Source organism: Pollachius pollachius, assembly GCF_949987615.1.
Source record: "Pollachius pollachius genome assembly, chromosome: 16".
NCBI lineage: Eukaryota > Metazoa > Chordata > Actinopteri > Gadiformes > Gadidae > Pollachius > Pollachius pollachius.
This window is the reverse complement of record NC_136949.1, coordinates 4,698,814-4,711,863: the sequence shown is the minus strand read 5'-3', so window position 1 is coordinate 4,711,863 and position 13,050 is coordinate 4,698,814. Positions and strand designations below refer to the sequence as shown.

Here is a 13,050-nt window from a genome sequence, read left to right as displayed (position 1 = left end):
GATGTTTGATTGAACATTATAACATTATAGTTTTTGTCTCTGCACTACCGCTAAACTTAACTGAATACCACCAAAGGGGGAGAGTAGACAGTAGACACGGTGCTGATTTAAGTCAACGGATTCCTTCATGGCTTCATTAATTCGGGGAGTTTCAAATGATCGAATTATCGAATGGGCCAATCTTGTGTCAAACCTTCAACGCAACCGCTGAGTGATGGAAGGACATTGGATACGAGCCTCATATGGTTGATCGAGCATGTGGCTGATATTTCTGTGTCCCCACAAGCGATGTTAAACGGCACTTAAATGACAAGGAATATATTTTTTACCTGTAGTGCAGACGCAAAACAGTCTTTACAGCACTTGGCACACTTAAAATAATGCATATGACAACCACAAGGTGTCAGCGTTGGTCCAGAAAATACCAATAATTTACGTGTTGCACTCTTTGCTTTCCTATCTCTCTGCAACTGCAACGATTATAAAGCGAAGAAAATTATTCTCTTCATAATTCAATTCATATAAAATATAGATCGCCTTTGAAATTGGTGATTATTATGAAGTTATTATGAACTGAGATAATTAAGCCTCGATTTTATTTATTGCATATTCCTACCAAGTAAATTTGCAAATGGGATAATGATTATTGCATTCTGCATCGCTTGTTTCTTCCAGATTACACATATCCACATGTCCTATCTGCTAGATCCATAAAAAAACACCATGGACCAGGAACACCAATCAATCCAAATAAATGTTTAACTATATGTGGATGTGCAGGTACTTCATCAGCGAGGTCAATCCTTAACAGCAGGACGGGTTGATTTATAGTTGGGGTAAAGAAGCACCGCAGGTTCCTTACGGTTCTCGTTCTCAAAACCTGACGCATGCGCGGTGGCGGTGCCAACTCGGTCGAGGCAGATCGATGATGTCACATTCACTCCGGACCAACCAGTCGGTTGAACCGTCTCTGGAGTGCGTTTCGATTGTGTGTTTCGTCTGTTGTACCCACACAGCACCATACCTGATGAACTTCTGGAGAAAGTGACACAAGAAAATGCGCAACGTTGCAAGGTGAGAACCACTTTAATACGACGCGTTAACGCCGAGACGGTTTGTCCGCGCACCGCATTCGGTGAGAGACTCATCGTGCTACGAGGCGGCTTCTGATCGGTGTCACCCGTGTGGCCGTGCGATCAGACAGCCATTGTAGCTCGGCTCTACCCCAGTGACCGAGCCGTGGCCTTTTTATTATCTGTTTATTTGTCTTGAGATGTCCTACAACGCGTCGCTCCGATGCGTAAAACCTGTCTGCAGAAACGTGATCCTCCCGGTCGACCTTCTGGTTCAACGTAAACCGGGATCATTTGCATATTATTTTGCGTAGCGTTGTTCGTCAACTGTGGCGCAAGAACGACCGACCTTCCTACCCCGTCCCGGGGGAAGAACCGCACAGCTGACGGGTGCTGTTAACTTCAAAGGGGGGAACTTTGTTCTGAAACGCTCCACATGGTTGGTGTGACGCTGCAGGCGGCGTGTGTGTGATGTATAAGTAGTGGAGGAACACACACACACACACACACACACACACACACACACACACACACACACACACACACACACACACACACACACACACACACACAGTGTCCTTAGTTGTTAATTCGGTTCTGTTAAGTTACAGTTGTTTGTCAGGAAAAATATATGGATCCCCCCTTTGAAACACATGCCGTTTAAACTGCGGTAACACGGGCCAACATAGTTTGGCTAATAACCTTGGCCCCCCTCAACAACACCACCAAAATGCACAACCCGAATAAAATGACTAATTTTCATGCAATTGCAGCAGGTTTGCCACAGACAACAGATGGTAGTGCTAGGTCCATAGCCAGTTTGTTGATGATCAGAAATGTCTTGCATTCCCAGGAATTACAGCACTCTAAATCAACGTGGGCATGAATGTGCTTGTAATGGGCTGCGGCCTTGTGAGCAGGCTTAACATTGGGTGGTTCGGAGACATGTTTTCACTATAAACACACGCAAGGACCAACTCTGCTCTTATTTAGAATACAACCATAGCTACGGTCCCGACAAGGGGAGTTGTTTCAGGCTGTGAATCCTCGTTGACAAGCCATGGCATCTTGAGTTATGCGTGTTGTTTTTGAGTTCGCTGCATGTTGCGAGTGATCAGTCAGATTTATAGGCGCGCTTAGTTTTCTCCAGTCGGTAATTGCTTTAGGGCCGCCTTTGTCGACGTGCGTTCTCCTCCGACCTCTCCCTGCGCTGTCTGGGAGTTTGTTTCTGAGGTGGAGTGAAGCAAGAAGATCATAGTCTCTTTACATGACTCAACACATTTAGAGTCAAACCCAACCACAGGCGTCCAAAGTGTCAACATTACTCAGGCCTGCTGAAACGCAATGTACCTGCCTGCTACCGTTGACGGACCTTCCTGCATGCTACATCTAATGTACCTGCCTGATGCCGTTAATGGACCTTCCTGCTACCCTTAAATGGACCTTCCTGCTACCCTTACTAGCTCCTTCTGTTGAAGTCTCACTTTATTCTCTCTCTCTCTCTCTCTCTCTCTCTCTCTCTCTCTCTCTCTCTCTCTCTCTCTCTCTCTCTCTCTCTCTCTCACATAAATAAATAAATATACACACAAATACAAACACACACATAAATAAACATATTTACCCTATCCCAGTGGGAGAAGGGTTAATGAACTGCGTGATGCATTTCAAAACACTGGAACTGTAATCGGAGGAAGATGACGAGGATGATGATGGTGGGGGTGGAGGAGGAAGAATAGGCAGCCCCCCGTTGCTGACCTTTTTATTTTGATGGGACTACAAAGTAAAAAAATAAAAAAAAAGGCTAAGTGCTGTCGGGGGGAGGGGCGCGTTTAGCCTAATTATATCCTTAGATGGAGGATGTCATTCAGAAAGGGCCGGTCCAGCTGAGGCCTAGGGGCTGTGGGGGTCCCCAGGGGACTGTGTCGGCGCGGGGCAGGTGTTGGTTGGTTGGTTGAGCCGTCTCTCAGCGGACAAAGGGAAGCCTGCCGCTGCTGAGGCTGCACCTCCAGTCACTCGGTGGCCTAGTCCTAATGACTCTGACTTTTTGGAAACGCGTGACGATGCTTTGAAAAGACGGCCTTGTCGATGATAAATCCCCTCCCTGAGGCCTTTCTCTGGCGTGGTAGAAGTATTGGGCCTGATGGAGATGGTGGGGCAACAGGGGGTGAACCTTTCGGTGCGATTTCAATTCTGTGCGACACACACCGTGAATGGGATTTATTTGGAAGTGGGCTATAGCGAAAAACTGGGAGAATTGGGACGTAGTTGTAGGACTAGAATAGATGGTCACTATCGGATGAAACGAGGCGATCAAATAACGTTGTGTTGTGGCTCTGATGTTTAAGGTCATTCATAAATATTTGGCCTCCTAAGCCCTTTGAGACTGTACCTGTGATTTAAAGGCTATACAAATACAACTGAATTGAGTTGAAGGCCTCTGTCTCTGAATGTTAAAGCACTGCTAGCATGATCACACATACTGGCTCCCTGGTTATTTCTCTAGTGATCCTGGGATGGTTTGTCTCAACCAAGCCTCTTAACAGGGCATGGAGAGAGAATATGTGACCATGTCAGTGTGTGCTTATGTCCGTCCACTGTCAATAGATCTGAACCCATCTTTCCTATGACACTCTATGTTGTGGTAGCCTACAAGCTAATAGTAGTCGTCGGATTGACCAATGAGCATGCACGGGGCTCCGCCGGCTAACCACACAACAATAGGCCTGTATGTTTTGAATGTGGCCTTCCTTTGTGCGTTGGGCTTCACTTGGGCCAGACAATGGCCTCATTTTAGCGTCCCTTGCTCCGCTATGGTCCTGCTCTGTCCCCATGGCACCGCTGCCCTGACACACCCACCCACACCCCCGACCTTAGCCCACCCCGACCACCCACCCCCAGTCTGGTCTGGTTTTGCACTTGCCCTCAATGTTGGGACAGCTGGTCTTGGCTGGCTATTGTCTGGGGCAGACCTTTCTAGAGTTGATCTTACCCTTTGGTTTGGCCGAGGAAACAAAGGAGTTGAAATATAGTTGTTGTTTTTGTAACTTTATAGCCTTGGTTGAAGCAACTTCTTACAGAACTCCATGTTAACTGTTCATGTTTGTATAGTTTGAGGTATTTGAAAACATTTGTATACAAATTGTATATTTTCATGTCATTTTCAGTCAATTCATCAATTCATATTTGTGAGATACCGAAGAGTTTGATCGATTACGTAGAGAAGTCAATCAATCAATACTTCGGATATCAATCCAAGGTTCTGGTGAAGGTCTAGATGGCCACGCCACGATTGAGGACTTATTTTTCTTTCTCCAGCCAGGCCTTTGGCTCTTGACCTCGCTCATTCTCCAGAGTTGAAAGGTCACAGGCACTCCATTCTCCCTTAGACCGTCTTTTGAGGGGGTGCCTTTTAATTAATGGGCTCAAGGCCTCCCCGAACTCCATCTTTTGGGAGGGTTGATAGGCCAAATGCCCGTCGGATAATAAATCATTGCATTCCGTGATGGCTCTGATTTCATTTGCGGTAAAAAGGAAGACAAGATGACGGAAACCCTGCCTCCTGAAATTAGTTTCGGTAAGAAGAACCATCGCCTTAAGTGTTTACTTTCCAGCCGCTGCAAAGCCATTATTATTGGTTCTGCAAACCCAACAGCAGGGGGGCTTTTATTTTGAAGCCGCCTCTGTCAGTCTGCGGAAAACAAAAATTAAATCATCCAAGTTCCCTGTTGTTAGCATCACAGCTGTGTAACACAAGCCCGAAACTTCTCCAGTGTCCTCTGGTCGAATTGAGGTGTGGCAGGTCACAGATTCAGAGGGGAGCCAATGACGTCGCAGCGATGCATCAGTGCTCTAGAGAGTATAGAGAAGGCCTTCGTCTTCCTTCCTGCGCCTCCGTGGGAGAACTGGAACTGGGTGACCCCTCTGAAGTTTTATTCTGGGCCGATCTGAACACGTACCTGTTTGAGATTAACACCACAGCACAACCTGTGCTACTTTTGGCTGCTTGCTGATAGGCCGGTACTTTTCCTTTTTGTTCCTTTAGTTGAGAGGAGAAGACAACCAAAATACACACTCACAGGCTGTGCTTTCAACCTTTAATCTTAGCAAATATTATTTTCTCTTATTCTCTTACGTTTTGCGGGATCATTCAGGGCTCTGTTGGTTTTGTCAGCACGTTGCGTTAGCCTTCGGTGGGAATACTGGAGTATATGTTTTTTGTTATCTTTTATATTTCATATCTAGTATTAGCTTTATTCAGGGTAAATATGTGCTTTTAACCAATTCCCTTCACCCCAGAAGGTCTAAGGCGTGGACTTTTATAAGCACTGCTTTTACGACAAAGTCAGTTCTCCCTGACTGCTCGGTTCTCCTCCCATAAAGAGGAAGAGATGGTTGTGTATGGGGGTAAGAGTGGGGTTGAGATTGGGTGATGGTGGTGGGGGTGATGGTGGGGGTGATGGTGGGGTTGAGGGGCGTTGCGTTGCACCAGATAGATATTGGGGCAAACAGACGATTACCATGATAATGAGAATCAAAAATAATCAATGCTAGTGGGGGCCCCCGGCAGCATGATGTTAAGGGAGAGCAGTTCCCCTTCTGTTCAGACAAAGGGCCGCATGTGGGCTCTGTTTTTCTGGGTGTGGGTGGGTGGGTGGAGGGGATGGAGGGGGGGTGGATGCCATAACCGAGATGCTGGGTGTGGGCGTGGGAGGGAGTGTTATTGGCCAACTGGGATTCTTGTTTCAATATGTAGTGAAACATGAGTCCCCACTCGCCTTTTGTTTTGTAGGTCAGGGTATTAGTGTTAATATGTAGGCAGTGGAAGTAAATCGTATTCATGTGTGTCATGCTTTGAGGTCGTCGTTGTTTCAGTCGTGCATCTTATCCTGGAACAAAGTGGGCGCATTGTGTTTTGAGAGATGTTTGGTCTTGGGTTGGTTATTAAAACACAATGCCCTTTAGCCTAGAATCCTGTCAACGTCAATATCGTTCTCGGCTATGCTTTTCGTTCAGGGAAAAGACTGAATAGCCTGCTTTTAGTTATCTAACATGTACCACACCGATTAATCTCTAACCACATCCAGTATGCCTCATGTACATTGTGTATTATCAACGTAATTGGGGCCATCCCGTGCAATAAATGTGTGCGTCTGTGTTGAAGACCTCAGTGTTAACCTGCGAGCCAGCAGAGCCGTGTGGGGACCTAACCCTCCCCATGTGTGAAAGGCTAGAGAGTATCTTCCGAGGACGCAGACAGACGACACGTTTCGTATTCAGATCAACACCCGATGGCCAGGCCATCGCGTGCTTTGTGCTGCCTGATTCCAGAGTATTTTTTTTTTTTCAGAACTCACGTGCGAGTTTGGACAAGATCACAGGGCCATTGAGGGAAATGATGGCAATCAATTCATTCAGGAGTTTCCCACGCAGTTAATTACGTGCAGTGATAAAATACACACCAATAAAATACAAGTACATGTAGTGGGGGGGGGTTGTGTTGACTTGTCTCAGTCCATCTTTTATACCTTCTGCCGTCATTCCAAGAATAGTGGAGGAGATGGGGTTGGTTACAAAGCTGAAAGGCAGGAGACCTGAGTGTCAATCACAGTTTTTAATGGCTGAAAAAGAAAAAAAAAAAGATATTGTATCTGTGTGTCACCACTGCCATGAGTGTTCCATGTGTCAGTGACGGCACGTCTGTGAATTTGTGTTTGTCACAACTTCCATGACATTTTGTGTGTGTGTGTGTGTGTGTGTGTGTGTGTGTGTGTGTGTGTGTGTGTGTGTGTGTGTGTGTGTGTGTGTGTGTGTGTGTGTGTGTGTGTGTGGTCCAATGCTATCGCTCCACCAGCTAGGCGGCCAAAGTAGTGGACGCTCGCGGTCCAACAACGGTAGAGGAGCCGGTCTCTCCACGGCTGTCAGGCTGCTGTCGCGGTCCGGTTCCCACAGTATAGTCTATCGGTGCGATAACACCGCTAAAGACTCGGTGAGACCGTCAAAACACGACCCCGCACTCGCTCAAAACCAGCTGCATCAACACCTGAAAGCTCCTCCACAAACGAGAGTGTTTCAGTGGCTTGGTGTCAAACCTTTTTGCTCGCCAGCATGTATGCTTTGTTGTCGCTTTCATGTGACTCTGTGCGTACCCTACAGTAGTAATAGCAGTCGCGAGGCGCTGTGTCGAAAAACACGGAAACCACCGAACTCGTGGCGTTGTGGTTCTCAGCGTGACAGGATATCAGGTGACAGGGTATCAAGACGCCGGCTGGAACAGGCCTCCGAACCGACACGACATAAACCACGGCTGTACAACCGAATACATTTTTACCGTTTTGAACCGCGTTGTTTAGCGGATGGTCGCTCCGTTCGGGATGCCAAGTCCTCCCACTCGGTGTTTCATTTAGAAACACTCCTCTTCCACCCCGTCCAGCGGCACCCACTCGCCCGCTTGCTGCTGTCTGCAAGTGGAGCACGAAGCAGCGAACACGCACTGCGGTGCGTTTCACCGACACGGGCCTGATGTATTTCTGTGTTGGCGTGCTGGTTGCCTAATGTGCCAGAGGAGTTGGGCTGTCAGGTCGCTCCTGTTAAGCAGCAGGTGGTCTTATTAGCGTCACGTTAATACACCCGAAACATCCTCAGTGTTTCCTTCCTCCTTCTCGTAGCCCCACCGGTTGGTGTCCAGCAAATCAAAATCACTGTCTGCCATTTAAAAAAATAATAATAATAATATGAATTTTATGGTCGAGGTATAAAAAGTGTGTGCATGTGTGTGAGCGTGTCCATGCGTGTGTGCATGCGTGTGCGTGCGTGCAAACATGTGTGTGCGTGTGTGTATTCTCTGCCCGGGATTATCACAGTACTTTGACATAAGCGGCTTGCAGTTGCTACGCGCCCACTCTGCCCAGAGTGTTGGCCGTGTTGCTCCGGGTTTTATCCCAGACTCTGCCACTGTGGCGGCCCTCTGTGTGCCTGCCAACCTCGTATCCTGGTTGGCAGGCACACATGAGAGCGCCCCCACATCCCGCCTCCTCCCCTTTGACTCAAGACCTTTTCACACGGACCGGGTCTGGTCTGCTGAACTCGTTGCCAGCACGGCAGTGGGGTTGTGTAACGCAAAGCCCGTACGGATAGATTGTCCGCTTATGTCTGTTTTACAACGTGTGTTGACACCCTTTGAACGCAGGCCGCCGCCGCCGCCACGGTGCCGTGATTGGGTTAGGTAGGATTAGCGTGTTCACCCGTTCACCCGCGCGGGTTTGTTTACATCCTAGACGCTTGTTGGCGGTCACGCCGAGACTAGGAGATGTCTGCGTTTGTTATTCCCCCATTCCTTTCACCTGAATCAACACTTTATAACTGCAAAATGTTCAGAGCATTCATGTGCAAGGCCTACATCTGGGTGGGGGGGGATCAACGGTTCTAAGCCAAGGCTTTTAGCCTTTAAATTCCGCCAAACCGTTACGAGCACGTTCCTTGCAGCTGTGGTAATGTGCGGAGACGCGCGGCCCCTCAGAAGCTACCCATCACTCCCCCGTTTCAGGGGAAGGGTTTCATCACCACGGCGATATTGATCGTTAGTCGGTTTTAGCAAATGGAAAGTGATGGAACCGGCGAGAGGACGAAACGCTTGTTTTGTGGCTGCCTGTCTGGAGGCGTTGTGAAGTCGCAGGAAGCGGGGTTTCCGGAGATGAGAGAGTGCCGAGCTCGAAGCTTTATGAACTGGTAGACGTGGTCGTTCTTTTATTATCGGACTAAGTTTGGATACAGAGTTTTAATAGGCTTATTTGCTCCTTCATCTTAGTTCATATTTTGGTGTTGAATCGAATGTAGATAGTATATATTGCTTCTGCCTGTAAAGAAAACGACTCAAATCAACCTGTAGCCTCAATGTAACTTAAAGAAACGACACTGTCAATGTCGGGTAATGTTTGATTTGGTTAATGATGAACAACGAAAGGTGTCTTTCCCGTGAACTATTTCTCTAGGACAAGCTAAACCTTGTGGTTAGAAATCAGCCAAGCCTGGTTTCTACTGCGGTCTTTCTCCTATAACCATCTCAGTTTGCTTCCATATTTCCAGTCGGGTGTTGTTGCCTGCTTCATCTGGGCTGGACTCTGCTATTCTAGGTGCTAAATTACAAGCCTTGTTCCAGGGGGTGGGGGGGAGGACCCTGTTCCATTCCTGGGGTTTAGTTCGCGATTGCAGGGGTCCTGCACCCACCAGGATAAGGGCGGGCATCCGTCAGATTTACGGCCTTCGGTTTAAGGAACCACTCCCTGAATCACGCATTGCTTTCGTTTAATCCTGGGTCGTCATGCCTATATTTAGACCCCTCGGTTTTGCCAGACCCCAAACACATGTGGTACCCCCCCCCCCCAAGGCACTTGGCCTCCCAAAGTACACATCCTTGCCGAAGTGGTCCAGATCCGACCTCACCTTTCAGGCTAACGTTTTCTTCACGCAGGGCTCGACTATCAAAGCAGCGTCTGTCTCTGGGACAGTATTTATAGACTGTGGTGGAAGTCAAACAGAGTTCATGTGACACCAGTGTCGTCCTCAAAGCGGTCAGTCAGTGGTCTGTCACAGATCAATGTATCGGCCCCGCTTGCTCACAGTACACTGTTTTGTTTGTGTTTTCCCACGTATGACGATGTACACCGCACAGGGCCTGACCTTTGTGTAATGATAATGACCTGTTTCCGAAGGTACGATTTTAAAACAAGAGAGTCCGAGGAACCCGCCGTGGGGTGAAACGGGTTGTTTTCATTTGAGGTTTGTTGAACTCTGAGGGATAACGCAGAGTGCAGCCTTGGATGCGTAATGATTAACATGTCCTCCAAACGGGTAGAAATAACATGTGCACGTGAACTCTCGAACCCTCCGTCATCCCTGGCCCGTAGCTCGACACCAGCCCCCCACAATTTGTCGGAAAAATTGCATGTTGGCTTCATTGTCCCATAGAGAAATGTCATCTCATCGATTCATTTTAGACGCAAAAGTGTCCCCTCCAAAGATCATTGGAAAGGTTGACTTGAATTGAACATTTATCATTGTTTTTCAGCTCACAGCGACCGTTTAGAGAAGTTATCCACAGGGCAGTTACCTTGTTGTTCGGAAGAGGTCAGTCAATATGAATAAGCAGCAATGTAACTGGTACCATAATCAAACATGGGCTCAAACTCATTCTCTTTAGTTACGCTCGCCTCGTCTTTCCGCCTACGTTTGTCTTTTAGTTATCAGTTGGCCAACTTAGAGCAGAACACAAGTTGGTTCCCACTGATGCTAGCCATTGTTTTCAGTTGAACAGAAGCCCTGCGTGTGTGTGTGTGTGTGTGTGTGTGTGTGTGTGTGTGTGTGTGTGTGTGTGTGTGTGTGTGTGTGTGTGTGTGTGTGTGTGTGTGTGTGAGATGGGGAGAGGGAGAGAGAGGGAGGGAAATGGGAGTTTTGTGTGGGAACGAGACCTGTCTGTTATCCCAGCTGCAGGCCATTCTTTTCAGAGGCAGCAGCCCAGTGCTGGATGACTTGCACGGTTATCCACTCATGACTGCATCGGCTAGTGCCGGCCGGCCCCGAGCCAGCCCCTCTAAGGTTATGTAAAGAAGAGGTCTGATCCAGGCTGCAGGACGGGGTCAGTCTCACCGCTGCAGGGCACTGGGTCTGCACTGTAGGAGACAGATGTCCTAACCTGCTCCCTGATGGACGTACAAATGCGTCTGTACATTCTGTTCCGCATTTGATTTTGTTCATATAAAACTGTCAAATATCCCGCTTCCAGAAAACCCTTTCGGTACAACTTTTCATATTATATGATATTCTCTCGCTCCATCCTTTCACGATTAAAAAAAAGAAATGGTGCCATCGTGAAATCAATACCACATTCTGTTTTCCACAAACGCTGGCAGTGGGCCCTTGAAAGCACAGTATCGGCCTGGCTCTCACTATGTCAATAATCAACACTTGTCTCTTGACTCATTGCTGTGGAATTGAATCAACGAACACTGGAACACAGCGACACACTGAGAACTGCCAATTGGTCGGTGGGCGCCTGAGAAAACATTAGACCGACCAGCGGCACCTGATAAGGGGACGAGTGCATGAGCGGGACTATCTTATTGTCCATGTCTAGCTGTTAACCCAACCGACATCCTGTTCAACCTGACATGGAGTGTGATTTTCAAAGCGAGCTTCGGTGGGTTTTATCACTTAAAAATCGTTTTCAAGAATGTAAAGGTCCCGGGTAAAAGAAAGCTGTTTAGTTTCTTTAGTTTTTTTCATTTTAAGGTAGTGCAAATATTTTGTTGACATTCTGTCTGTCGACAAGATAGGTAGGAAGATGATAAAATGGTACAGTTAAGTCACCAGGGAAGAATGCTCCCTCACACAATTTACATCTGCGTATGAATCGTGATGTCAAGGAGCAAACCGGTTTGATACGTTACAATAAACGGTTTGACATTTGTTCAAACCCTCAGAAGGGCTTCAATTAAATGTTCAGCAGCCCTTGCAATAACATCTTAATCAGCATAGTCAAACACTGTAAAACGAAACACAATAAGGGAAAGGCAGCATACATTTTTTTGTCGGTAGTGCAATTATTTGACCCTGAACAACCTATTGCAGCACTGCATTCAAACTCAATACAGAGCCAGAGCTGTTGTACAATTGCTCCCCCAATTGGAAAGTGTCTTAACGTGACTTCACTTAAAGTTAATCACTTCCAACTCTGGGGAGACTCACATGAGATGGCCCTTTTATGTGGCCCGTGCTAAATGCTAGCAGAGTGTGCACTAGCCTCTCACACAGTGCAATGTGCAGCTTGTTTACAGTGTGTACAACTCAAACCCAGATGACGTAAGCCACTTTGTGGCTGCAACTTGTGGTGAAAAAGTTCAGATTCAATTCTCATGTTTTTTGGTTTCTGTCAGTGGTTGACGACATCAAATAAATACTTTGTATTCTATATTTTAATTTTTATTTGGCTTTTTGAATTGGGCTTTTATAACATGCTTAACACAGATAAAATATAATGTAAATGCAGGTTAAAGATTGCTTGAAAGAGAAACCTAATAAAAAGGCAGGTAGAAAACAAGATTTAAATATTGGTGGTTAATGGCGTCCATTGTGTGTTTTTGTTGTTTCGAGGAGCTTTCCGTTGGCCCGTTGGGCCGCCGGGTCAAACCACGCAGAGTGGATTTGCATATACACCAGCAGTTTAAACTAGTCGCTCTGCAGATGTACTATCTCCAGAATCGGGCTGGCAGGCGGGTTTCTGTGACTTCAGACGTCATCGGCATCGTTCAGGGACACGTCAACCATCCGCCTCTAGTCTACCGGAACAATTCAGCAATAATCTCAACGGCAGCAGACCAAAGAGAATGGCATGCGCTCGCTTGCCAAGCCTGAAAATCCGCGATGATGGCTAGCAACAACCCCCTGTGCGATCGTCAACAGGGCGCCGCTTCTCCGACATCATCGACTCAAGACGGGCGGCTCAAGATGAGTGTGTTGAACGCACACCTTCGAGCGTTGTGTGTAGCTCTGTTGTAATGGAGATGCAAATCCCGTCTGCCCTGTGCTGACACACTGACTTAAACCGAGTCAAGACAGAACATTGAAAAAGGCCGTAAGCTGCGTTGCTGACACCAGCACATTTTTTAATATCACCTGTGCTTGGGTGTATCCTTGAGTGTATACTCTCTCTCTCCCTTAAGTGCCTCTTTCGCTCTTTATCGCCCCCTCCCCATGATTTCTCTCTATCCGTCTGTCTTTAGATGTCTCTCTACCTTCTCTCTCTCCAACTCCTCACTGTCTGTCTTTCTCTCGTATTCACATTTCTCTCTCACAGTCTGCATCTCTTGCAGTCTCTTTCCCTCCCTCTTTCTCTCTTTCTGTGTGTGTGTGTGTGTGTGTGTGTGTGTGTGTGTGTGTGTACACACCTCACACCTTTTCCGTTGTAGCGCTTTGTGTCATTTTT

At 47.3% G+C, this 13,050-nt stretch overlaps 1 protein-coding gene across 1 annotated transcript in view; it reads left to right on the top strand.

Annotated features, from left to right (window-relative positions):
• Nucleotides 1-941: 941 nt before the first annotated feature.
• The window catches only part of daam1b (dishevelled associated activator of morphogenesis 1b), a 56,548-nt gene continuing 44,439 nt past the window's right edge, over nt 942-13,050 (top strand). The window contains exon 1 of the mRNA XM_079753712.1: nt 942-1,074. The gene's annotated coding sequence lies outside the window, so the exon portion shown is untranslated. The remainder of the gene's footprint in view (nt 1,075-13,050) is intronic.